Source organism: Microtus pennsylvanicus, chromosome 1 (genome assembly GCF_037038515.1).
Source record: "Microtus pennsylvanicus isolate mMicPen1 chromosome 1, mMicPen1.hap1, whole genome shotgun sequence".
In the NCBI taxonomy this organism is placed as follows: domain Eukaryota; kingdom Metazoa; phylum Chordata; class Mammalia; order Rodentia; family Cricetidae; genus Microtus; species Microtus pennsylvanicus.
Genome location: NC_134579.1, coordinates 149,450,439 through 149,462,922, shown reverse-complemented (window position 1 = coordinate 149,462,922; position 12,484 = coordinate 149,450,439). Strand labels below are relative to the sequence as shown.

General features: G+C 46.1%; 1 protein-coding gene across 4 annotated transcripts in view; it reads left to right on the top strand.

The window, feature by feature from the left end:
- Positions 1-12,484, top strand: part of LOC142860766 (ubiquitin carboxyl-terminal hydrolase 29-like) — a 211,181-nt gene that overhangs the window by 177,554 nt on the left and 21,143 nt on the right. For all 4 annotated transcript variants that reach the window (XM_075992510.1, XM_075992497.1, XM_075992504.1 and 1 more), the window contains exon 3: positions 5,099-5,235. The gene's annotated coding sequence lies outside the window, so the exon portion shown is untranslated. The remainder of the gene's footprint in view (positions 1-5,098; positions 5,236-12,484) is intronic.

Here is a 12,484-nt window from a genome sequence, read left to right as displayed (position 1 = left end):
TCTGTTCCTTGTTGACTTTCAAGATTCCGCCCTCTTCCCAGCCACAATACTTGGTCCTTCAAGTAGCTGTTAAAATATATATGTCTCCTAGCCTCAGCCCCATCCAGGCAGGGGTGCCACAGAACCATGATTCTGTCCCAACCCCAGTTTAGCTGATCCAGCATCCATTACTCCACTTTGGTTCTTAGGACATTCTCTGGGGTGTTAGCGATGCAGAGGACTCTTCCCATTGTAATGGGAACTGAAGCTGATAGGAATGAGGATGGGGAGTTGTCTCTATGGATAAAGTGCACGTCATGCAAGTGTGAGGACCTGGGTTCAGATCCCCAGAATCCACGTAAAACTGGGCACACTAGCTTGTCTCTATAACCCCAGTGCATCACTGCAAGACTGGACACAGAGACAGAAGAATCCCCAGGAGCTCGTGGACCAGTTTTCCTAGTGCATGCATAGCAAACAAGCAAGCCTATTGCCAGCAATCAGAAGACAAAAGCAAACACTCCAAGTCGCCATCTGACATGACACACATGAGCAGATACACACGAGAAAAATACGCAGGTGTTTCTCGGTTGATAACTTCCATTTTTTTTTAAAAAAAACAACCTTTCCTTTCTTTCTAAGATGTATTTATTTTATTTTATGTGTGTAAGTGCTTGCCTGTATGTAGGTATGTGTATCCCATGGGCACAGTACCCACAGAGGCCAGAAGATGGCATTAGATACTCTAAAGCCAGAGTTAGAAGCAGTTGGAAGACGACCCGTGGGTGCTGGGAACCAAACCAAATCCTCTGCAAGAGCTGCCAATGTACTTAGATATCTATCTAGGTAGATCTCTAGAGTTCGCTGAGCTAGCTCTCCGGGCCCACCTTTAAATTTGTTTTTATTTGCTATAGTATAACCGCTACACATTCTGCAGTAAGGGTGCTTAGAATGTCGATCTTCTTTCCTGACTGTTAATATGCACCATGATATTGTGACAGTGCCAGGCTGTGGCAGTGAGCTGAAGGTCCCAGTCAGTCATATAATTAAGAGAGTAAGTAACAATAGGGTGTACTATACACCATTGTGTGTGTGTGTGTGTGTGTGTGTGTACGTGTGTGGTGTGTGTATGTGTTTGTGGTGTTTGTGGTGTGTGTGTGTGTGTTGAGGAAGGAGCTGTGCATGCTGGGAAGATGTTCTACCACTGAGATAACCAAGCCCAGACCACCAACACTTTTTTAAAGCTGTATTTTGTATCTTGATAAGCTAGGCTGTCTATAAAATACATATGCAAGGCATCCAACACCGTATTCTAAAATAGGTTTTGTGAGAGGAGAGTTTTTCCGAGCTGCAGGATGATCAAGTGTTCTGAGCATGCGGACTAGCATGAGACAGATTCAACAGGTCAGGTGCACTAATCCAGCTTCTCATGTGTGGAGGTGTGGTATATATGTGCATCTGTGCAGGTGCAGAGGCCAGAGGTGACAGGGTAGTGGGTGTCCGGTGTGTCACGTTCTGCTTTGTTCTTTTGGGACAGGGTGTCTTGCTAAACCTGGAGTTTGCTGGGTTTTGTCTAGGCTGTCTGACCAGCAAATTCCTGCAGTCTTCCTGTTTTTGCTCCACAGCACTGGGGCAGCAGACAAGTGCAGCCACCTTCAACTTTTTACATGGGTCCTGGGGTCATTCTTGTGCAGCAGGTACTCTTTTAGCCATTAGGTCATCTACGCATACAGCGTTCTGCCTGCATGTACGCCTACAATCCAGAAGGGGCATCAGATCTCATTACAGATGTTGTGAGTCACCATGGGGTTGCTGGGAATTAAACCTCTGGAAGAGCAACCAGTTCTCTTAACCTCTGAGACATCTCTCCAGCCCCTTTTTGTGTTTTTTAAGGCAGAGTTTCTCTGTCTAGCTCTGGCTTTCCCGGAACTGGCTTGTTCTGTAGACCAGGCTATCCTCAAACTCAGAGATCTGCCTGTCTCTGCCTCTGGAACACTGTAATTAAAGGCTTACACTACCCCTCTGTCTCTCTTACACAAGCTCTCTTTCTCTCTCTTTTAAACTTTATTTATTTATTTTATGTACATTGGTGCTTTGCCTGCATGCATGTCTATGTGAGCGTGTTAGATCCCCTGGGACTGGAGTTACAGACAGTTGTGAGCTGCCATAAGGGTTCTGGGAACTGAACCCAAGCCCTCTGGAAGAGCAGCCAGTGCTCTTAACCTCTGAAACAACTCTCCAGCCCCACTCTCCAGACTCTTACATGCACATTTTTTATGTAAAATATTTGAAACATGATGGGTTTATCAGGATGTCAATCCTTTATAAATTGAAAAGCATCTTTATATCAATAGCCAATTATGTGTCGTTAATTATTCTAGATACTGAGCCTACTGGGTAACCAACACAGACAAGGCCAGAGACATGGCTCAAAGGGTAAAAACACATACTTTGGGCAGAGTTGGATCCCGGGAACCTATGGTGGAAGGTGAGGACCGACTCCCGAGAGTGTCTGCAGACTTCCGCACACATGCGTGCACGTAAGCCATGGCCACATGTGTCGTGCACGTGCACACACAGGGATAACACGTAACTTTTTAAAACCACAAACAAGTCTTTACTGTTGTCCATAGAATGTTCACGGTGATCCAGAGATGCACAAAGCAATAAAAGACGAGAGAGAGAAAGAGAGAGAGAGAGAGAGAGAGAGAGAGAGAGAGAGAGAGAGAGAGAGGAGAAATCGACTTTAGAAGCATGTGATGAAATGTAATCAGGACATAAATATACACTGTGAGTATCATTTTGAATATTCAGGAGCTACACTTAAAACGATAGGAAGAGCTTTGGGGAGGTAGCTCAGCAGTTAAATCACTTGCCCTGAAAGCATGGGGACTAGAGTTTGGAGTTACTCCAGAACACGTGTAACTGCTGGGTGGGCACGGCAGCTCACTCGTCATTCCAGATCCCCAGAGCAAAGAGCTAGCAAGACTAGTCATATCTTCACACTCTGGGTTTGATTGAGAGAAGCTGCTTCGTTGAGTAAGGTGGCAGAGAGATGGAGGCTAACACCCAACATCAACCTTGGGTTTCCACACAAAGGCAGACAGACAAACACACACACACACACACACACACACACACACACACACACACACGAAGAAATACGTGGTTGGGCGTGGTGGCGCACGCCTTTAATCTGAGCACCCAGGAGGCAGAGGCAGGAGGATCTCTGTGAGTTTGTGGCCAACCTGGTCTACAAAGTGAGTTCCAGGACAGCCAGGGCTACCCAGAGAAACCCTGTCTTCAAAACTAAAACCAAACCAACCAAACAAATAAAAACTGGAGGAGATTTCGGTCAGCTTGAGTTAATGAGGGATTGTGCAGCCCTGAAAGAAAACATAGGCATGCGGAATGTGCTTAGCCTGCGTCCAGCCCTGCATTCAACCCCAGCACAGGGGAAACTGTGAAGCCGAAGTCCTAGGGACAGGGCTGATGGACTGGTCACAGCTCTGTGACTGGGAGTTGGAAATCTGCTGGTACACAGTTGCATTTATTTTAGACCATCTTAGTTCTCGTAATAGCCACTCGTTGCCTATCTCTGCTTCTGTTGCCGTACTTTCAACTCTCAGGTAAAGCCTCTGGGATGCATTATAGAACAGAACACTAGCTTCCACGGGTCCCAAAGCAGTGGATGCTGTTTGATGGCAGAGTTGTCCCTGGTGCGCCATGGTCTACCTGCCCGGTGTTCCCATCAGTGAATTTGGTAAATACCTAGACTTGTGATTTTTATTTGTCATGTGGCACACAACCACGTACACGTCACTTAAGATAAATATTTTAAAACAGATAAAACATATATATGTATGGATGCTAGGGATGCAGACATGGGCGCTTGTGATGGGAGGCTCTGTGCATCCTAACGGCAAATAAGAAATGTTTATCGGTTACCCTGAGCTACATCTAGACCCAGGTTTTGCAACCACATCATGTTGCATGAAATATTTCATTCTCTGAAGCTCTCGCTGCCCTCTCCTCACCCTCTTGACCACCCACTCCTTCCTCTCTACAAGTGGTTTCCATGGTGATCTTCTCTGGTTGCTAGCGAGGTTGAGTACCCTGCAGAGGGAGCCATGGCGGGAGGGCAGGCTTCTAGCCAAGGACAAAGTGGAATGTGGGTGGATGGGAAGACTCAACAGGGGTTAAATCCTGCTGTAGGAGAACACAAAGGGCTGAGGAAGGATAATGCCTTGGGGTGCCTGGCCGAGTGGGAAGCGAGAGTTTGGATGCATATGGCCAAGGTTCATTGCTTACATGTATGGAATTATCAAAGAATAAATGAAAGACATTCTGTTTCAAAATAATAATAATAATAATCGAAACAATAAGTCCTTCAGTCCCTTTCTGCCGCCCCCTTATTGGTCCACTCAAGCCCTTGGCACTTACTAAAGGCCTCTAGGTCATTTTTGGATTAGAGGGGGGCAGAAATGTAGCCATGCAGGCTGCTGACTGAAACGGAAGTCCTGGGTCCTTGGTGGGCAGCTGCCGCAGGTGCGAGTTAAAGCCTCATTATGTCCTCTCCTTGTCCGCCACTCAGTACATTCTGTCCTTCTTCTTTTTCTTTTCTTTTCTTTTTTTTTTTTTTGTGCGTGTGTGGTTGATGGAGGACTTCCTTTATGTGCCAAGAAGGTTATTAGGCACTTGAATGCAATTTCAAAACCTCTTTGCTATAAGAAATGAAACACCGCTCTGCAAAAGGAGTCCAATAGCTCTCCCAGAGAATCAAAAGCTTGAGAGTTCTATTTATTCCGGTTTCAAAAGACATCAGGCTCTTTTGTATTTCCCCAGATTTTTCTGTTTTTTTTTTTTCTTTCTTTCTCTCTTTCTCTCTCTCGCCCTCTTTTTTGGTCCGGAAGGCTTATCATTTATTGAGAGCAGGGTATTGAAGTCCTGCTACCGCTATTGTCCTAGAACTCATCTAGAGTTTTGCATCTAATAGCGTTTGTTTTATAAAATTGGGTGCACCTGTGTTTGGGATGCATGTGTTTAGAATGTTAATGGCCCCGTGATGGATTGTTCCCGTAATCAGTCTGAAGTGACCCTCTTTATCTTTTTTTTCTAGTTTTGACATTGGGCTCTTGTTTTGGGGTGACCCACGAGTCCCCAACCATCTGGAAGAACTAACAGGAAAGGAGTGAAAGCCAGGACTCAACCACAGCTTCAGGACCTGAAGGAGGCTTCTTCCAAGATCAGCATCTGGTGAGGGCAATGGCAGGCCTAAGTTGTCTGGAACTGTGAGTTCAGAAACCAATGACATCGGGATGCTGCTATGTTCCCTCATGTGAAATCGTCAAAAGAATAAACAAAAGATATTCTATTTAAAATAATAATAACCACAACCATAAGTCCTTCGGTCCACTTCTGCTCTCCCCCCACCCCTCCATCCTGCCGCCACGGGTCCACTCACGTCCTTTGGTGCTTACTAAAGACCTCAAGGTCCGTTTTGAATTAGAAGGGGGCACGATGCAAAGATCTGGAGATGGGGGCTTTAGTACAGCTTTTAATAGCTGGGAGCAACTCTCCATCAGTCCCAGAGTAGGGAGCAGAGGGTACATGAAAGAGAACCAAGGAACATCTGCTTAAGCAAATGTTCTATTTCCCCCATTCAGAAAAACAATCCAAACTGAGGTTTTTTTTTCTTGGTAGTGGTGGTGTTATTGTCATTGTTTTGTTTTCTATCTACTATGTATGGGCTGCCTCACAGATTACTTTTGTAAAAGCGTGGACCATTGTGTCTCTAAAATATCACAGTCCTAAGTAGACGGTGGCAGCCCTGAGCAAAGATCCTATGGCAAATACGCTTAATGTGTTTCTCTTTGGGGGGAGCTGATGTGAGGCTGAGTAGAAAGGACACAGGGCAGAGAATTAAGGGTACAGAGCCGAGAAGGCTCAGTGGGTAAAATACTTGCTCTACAATAAGACCCTGAGTTAAGATCCCCGGTACCCGTGGAAAGCCAGAAGAGCTTTAACGAATCTGTAAATCCCAGCGCTCCTCTATCCAGTGAGATGGGGGCGGAGACTGGTGAGTCCTGGGAAGCTCACAGCTAGCTTGGCACAGATAGCAGTGAACAGAAGACACCCCCCCCCACACCCCAAACAAGGTGGAAGACAGGGACCAGCACCCAACACGTAAGAAGACACACAGACTGCTTTATTTGTTTATTTTTAAAGATTTGTTTTCATTTTATGTATATACAGATTTGTCTGTGTGTCTGTCTGTGCACTGTTAGTGTGTACTGCCCGAGGAGGTCAGAAGAGAGCATCAGATCCCTTGGAACTGGAGTTATAGACCGTTCTGAGCTGCAGCGTGGTTGCTAGGAATCAAACCCCTGTGCTCTGGAAGGGCAGGCAATGCTGTAATTTTAAAAAGCCGTGAAGAGAAGTCATGCCATGCAACAAGGCTCACATAAGAGGTTTATTGGAAAAGGAGAGAGAAGAGACAGAGAAAGGGGCAGAGAGGGGCAGAGAGGACGGCAGAGACTTGTCCCTGGGGACAAGAGTGGTGGAAGAGAGAAGGAAAGGGGGAGAAAGAGATGAGAGGTGGGCAAGACCCACCTTCTAAAAAGGGAACGTAGTGAATGTGCACAGGAGCTACTCTTAGTGGCTGCAGTTGAGGACGGATCCTGTCAGGACCCCGAGGGCAGCCCAGTACAGACGCCTGAATACTAACCGTCAATGCTCTTAACCACCCAGCCATCTCTCCAGCTCCACAGAGAACTTGTTTTTGAAAAATTAAGAATATGCTGGGCATGGTGGTGTACACCTTTAAGACCAGTACTCAGGAGTTAGAGGTAGGTGCTTGCCTGTGAGTTTAAGGCTAGCCTGGTCTATACAGAGAGTGCCAGGACAGCCAGCGCTACATAGTGAGACTTTTTGTCTCAGAAAGCCCTTCATGTATATGTAGATATCGATATATATGTAGATGTAGATATGTAACTATCGTGATACATATGTATAAATGTGCCGTGATCTATGTGATACTGTGACCCTCTGTGAAATAGGACATAGGGAGTTAGAGCTAACCTGAGCAACCTTCACATTCCTTGTGGTTGGTTCTGTGCAGATTGTCTTAGTCGTCCCCCCACCACGTGTGACAAACTGCCTGAACAAAAGCAGCTGACAGCCAGAGCAGGGTCTACTTTGACCCACCGTCTCAGAGGATCTCAGTCTGTCAAGGTGGAAATGGTGTAGGGGCTCCAGGATCTGTGGCTACTTCTCCAAAAAGTACAAACGAGGAATTCGAGAAAGCAGACTGCGGCCAGGCTGGGTAGACCAGCGAGGCCCACGCCAGTGATCTAGGACTACCAGCTAGGCTCCTCTTCCCCTCCAGGTCCCCAGCCTCTCACAACACCATCACCAGCTGGGGACCCAGCGCTCTAACATGGGGCTTGTAACAGACGCCTCACATTCAAGAATTGAGAACCTCCTTATGCCAGGCAAGCATTCCACTCCTGAGCTACAGCACTGGCTGCCAGCATTTTAATTCAGCAGTTCCCGACCTGTGGGTGGGTTGAGACCTCTCTGGGGGTCAAATGGTCCTTTCCCCGGGGTCCCATATCAGATATCCAGCATATCTTATATTTACATTACCATTCATAGTAGTAGAAAAATTACAATTATGAAGTAGCAAAGAAATAATTATTTTGGTGGGAGGATCACCACAACACGAGAAAATGTATTAAAGGATCACAGCATTAGGAAGGTTGAGAACTGCTTCCTTAATGGCTTCTTTTCCTTACCATATCCTGTAATACAAAATGATTGGAGAAAAACCCAATATCCTTCAAAGGGAACTGACCAATGTGTATGTATGTATATACATAAACACATTATATATACATATATACATATGCATATATATATATACATACATATATTGGGTTTGGGGGCTTCGAATCCTTTTAAGATAATTATTAACTTATTTTGCACATATGTGTGTGTGCCTATGTGAGTTAAAGCACATGCCATGCATACAGGTTCCCTTGGAAGCCAGAGGCTCAACCGATATGCATAGTGGAAACTGAACCCGGGTTCTCTGCAGGAGCAGTAAGTGCTCTAAACTTCTGAGCCATCTCTCCAGCCCCTAAGAAGATCGATATTTATCTATCTATCTATCTATCTATCTATCTATCTATCTATCTATCTATCTATTTATCTATTTATTTATTTGTGTTCAGTGCACATTAAATTCATTTATTAAACCTTATTTGGCCCCAGGGGTGTAGCTCAGTTGATAGACTACTCACCTAGCTTGTTCGAAGCCCTGGGCTCAATTCCCAGCACGGCATAAACAGGCCGTGGTGGCGTATGGGTGTAGACCTAGAACTTCAGACCTGGAGGAAGTTCAAAGTCATCCTCGGCCACATTAACAAGTTTGAGGAGAACCTCAGTACATGAAACCCTGTTTCAAAAAGTTAAAAAACAGAAACAGGGGGCTGGAGAGATGGCTCAGTAGTTTACACTGACTACTCTTCCAGAGGACCTGGGTTCGAATTCCTAGAACCTACATGGCAGCTCACACCTGTCTGTAGTTCCAGTTCCAGGGGCTCTGACACGCTCACATAGACATACATACAGACAAAATACCAAATCAACTTAAAATAAAAAATAAACTTAAAACAATAACAATTAAATAAATAAACAAAAGTAGAGTCTGGCACAATGTCCCACGCCTTTAATCCCGGCACTTAAGAGGCAGAGAGCAGGTAGACCTCAGCCAATCAACCAATTAATCAATAAATAATAAAAACAGAGGCGGGGCTGGAGAGATGGCTCAGAGATTAGGAGCACTGGCGACTCTTCCAGAAGACCTGGGTTCAATTCGCTCACATTTGTTTTTAACTCCCCTTCCAGAGGATCCGACACGCTCGCACAGACATACATGCAGGCAAAACACCAATGCACATGAAATGAAGGTAAATTTAAAAAATGCACCGTGTGTTATATGACGGAGAGGGGCACACCCTCCAGGGCACACGCGTGGAGCCGGAGGCTGAGTTTATGGAATAAGCTCTCTCCGTCCAACTCTACTCAAGTCTCGGGATTGAACTTAGGCCAGCAGGCTTTCCCGGCAGGTGCGGCAGGTGCCTTTACTCCCTGAGCCATCTCAACCGCCATCACTGACATATTTTTTGAGAAAGGGTCTCAATATATAGCCTTGGCTGGCTTGAAATTCACCAAGATTCCCCCACATCAGCCTCCCAAGTGCTGGGATTAAAGGCCTGGTCACCCCACCCATCTGGACCCTGACATTTCTGAGGAACACAGAACGGTCTGTAGAATGTCCCTCAGCCTGGGTTTGTCTGATGCTTCCTGAGTCTCAAAGATCTTCATGTTGGCGCAAGCATGCCTTTCCTGGAGATTAAAGGCGTGTGTCACCACTGCCTGGCCAACACAGGTTTCTTTAAAATTCTTTTGTTCTTGAGTGGATGTCTTCACACCCCTGAACAGGACAAATTGGAACTGAGAGGTTACCAAAGGGTGAAGGGATCTGAAGGGATGGCTTAGTGATTAAGAGCGTGTAGCTCACCGGGGTGGTGGTGACGGAGGCCTTTAATCCCAGCACTCAGGGAGGCAGAGGCAGGCGGATCTCTGTGAGTTCAAGGCTAGCCTAGTCTACAAGAGCTAGTTCCAGGACAGGTTCCCAAAGTTACAGAGAAACCTTGCCTTGAAAAACAAAAACAAAACAAAAAACAAACAAAAAAGAGCTTATAGCTCCTTCAAGGGATCCAAGTGTGATTCCCAGTACCTGCTTCTAGAAGCTTTCGTCTGCCTGCTGCTCCAACTGCAGGGGATTTAATATCCTCCTCTGGCTTCCCCGCTCACCTGCACACGTGTTCACATACATACCCCCACATAGAATTTAAAATTAGGAAGGGTAGGGTAGATGGTGGATCTGGGCAGGGGATAGGAGCGAAAATGAACAAAATAAATTGCACGTATGCATGAAATTCTCAAAAAACTGTTTTGTTGGGGGCTGGAGAGATGGCTCAGCGGTTAAGAGCACTGAGTTCAATTCCCAGCACCAACATGGCACCCAGCCCACAACTGTCTGTAACTCCAAGATCTGACACCCTCACACAGACATACATGCAGGCAAAACACCAACGCACATTAAATACAAATAAATAAACGACCTTTAAAAATGTTTTATTATTTTAAAATCTTACATTTGTTTGTGTATGTGAGCGGACAGGCACATGCCATAGGCCACACGTGGACAGGCGAGAGGACCACTCGTGGGCGTCAATTCTCTTCCCTCTACTGTGCGGGCCCTGCAGGTGGAACCGAGACTTGGCAGACAGTGCCTCTGCCCACCGGGCATCTCACGGCAGCACACAGGCTCGGTACCATCCACGATTCTTTCTCGCGATAGTTGCTCCCCGAGAGCCGTCGAGTGATCGCTTTCTCATCCCACGCCTCCAGCTGTCCCTCAGCTAGAATTCTTCTCTCAGCCGGCCCTTTCCTTTATCCCACCTTAATTGATTCCATGCTGATTTTGTGGAGTTTTTAACTTAATTAAGGGCTTGTTTATAATTTGCTACTTTCAGAATTTATCTTCTCCAGGACTGCTCCAGTTTTGATTCTGGATCTTTTCAAACTTTTTGACATTAAAACAAAACAAAACAATCCTCCCATGCTTTCCAGACACAACGAGACATTCTAGTCTCCTGTTTCCCCTGCCCTGACCTGCAACCAGCTAATCATCCACAGAGTCCCGGGTCCCTTGTGCATAGAACAAGACTTCAAAATCAAGATCTGAGCTCTGAGTGTGGCTTTTTACAAACCATGGTTTTGGAAATACTGAAGATTGTAGGGTTTTTAGTAGAAGAAAGAAATAGTTGCTCTTGCATTTTTAAAAATTGTACATCTTCTTTATTTTGTGTAAATTTATGTGTATGGGGGGGTGGATGCATAACTGCGCCAGCACATGTATGGGGGTCAGAGGTTAACTTTTAGAAATCAGTTCTATGCTATCCTCCATGGTGTGGGTCCTGGGGATCAAACTGGGATCCTGCGGTGATCAAGTCATCGGGCTTGACGCAAGTGCCTTAATTTATTGACCCATTGCACTGGGCCTGCTTTTTAAATTTATTTTTGGTTTTGAGGCGGGATCTCAGGTAGCCCGGGCTGACCTTGCAGATAACTTTAATTTCCCAAACTTCCTGTCTCCACCCCCAAGCACTTGGGACACACTTGCATTTCTAAGGGCCCCAGTCTGGAACAATTTAAGTGCTGAGTAAAGTTTCCAAAGACATAACTTTTCCAAATCCTTTCATTTTTTTTTTTTTTGACAGCATGGGTGAATCTGAAGGACGTCATGCAGCTAGGTGAAATTAGCCAGATGCAGAGGGATAAATGACATGATCTCACTTGCTGGCGGCATCTAAAAACCTGGAATCATAGGAGCAGGCGAAGGGTGGTTACCAGAGGCCTGGGTGGCCATGATGGCGAGGGAGGGGCGTTGAGATAGTGAACAAAAGACACAAGCTTTCCATGATAGGGTTGGTGAGATGGCCTAGGGGGTAAAGATGCCTCTCAGAGGGGTGGGAACAAAGAGGGGTCTCACCCAGGTGCTCATCCTGAGCAACTTTGTGGGTCGTGCTGACTTGGGCTAAGACGGAACAGCTTGGGGTACAGGAAGAAGAGATTAAGAAGGTCCAGGAGGAGGACAAGCACAGTGAGTAATAGCACCCACCACCACAGCCTTCAATTCCACAGGCAGGCACATCTCTGTGAGTTTCAGTGAGACCCACCCGGTCTAGGAGTTCCAGGACAACCAGGGCTACCCAGGGGGAAAATAATAATAATAATAATAATAATAATAATAATAATAATAATAATAAAAAGCCTGCCAAGCGGAGTTCCATCCCAGGGATCCACATGGTGGCAGGATTGAGCTGACTCCTGCAAACTGTCCTCTGGTGGTCACAGCACATAAGCTTAAAACGTGTGCTAAGAAAAAATACGAATTCTAAAACAGTTTTAAAGATGGTACTATGCTAGCCGGGCGGTGGTGGTGCACGCCTTTAATTCCAGCACTCAGGAGGCAGAGGCAGGCGGAACAACTGAGTTTGAAGCCAGCCTGGTCTACAGAGCGAGTTCCAGGACAGGCTCCAAAGCTACAGAGAAACCCTGTCTTAAAACAAACAAACAAACAAGCAAACAAAAAAAGGTACTATGCCCACCTGGGAGCAAATATGGCAATGAAGTGGACTAGAAAAGAGGCCGCGGGAGTGGAGAAAAAAAATGGCTGTTGTTAGTGAATTACGCTGTGCAAAACAGAGTGGGCTTGGGGAGAGAAGGCAGCCACAGGGTGTTTACCGCCACTACCACCCCCCACCCCTCCACCCCGCAGCCAGAGGAGAAAGCTCAGCTCTCAAATCAGCAACGGAATTTTCCACTGAGCTCAAAAGGCCAGGCTTCGTTCCGAGAATTATATACCTCC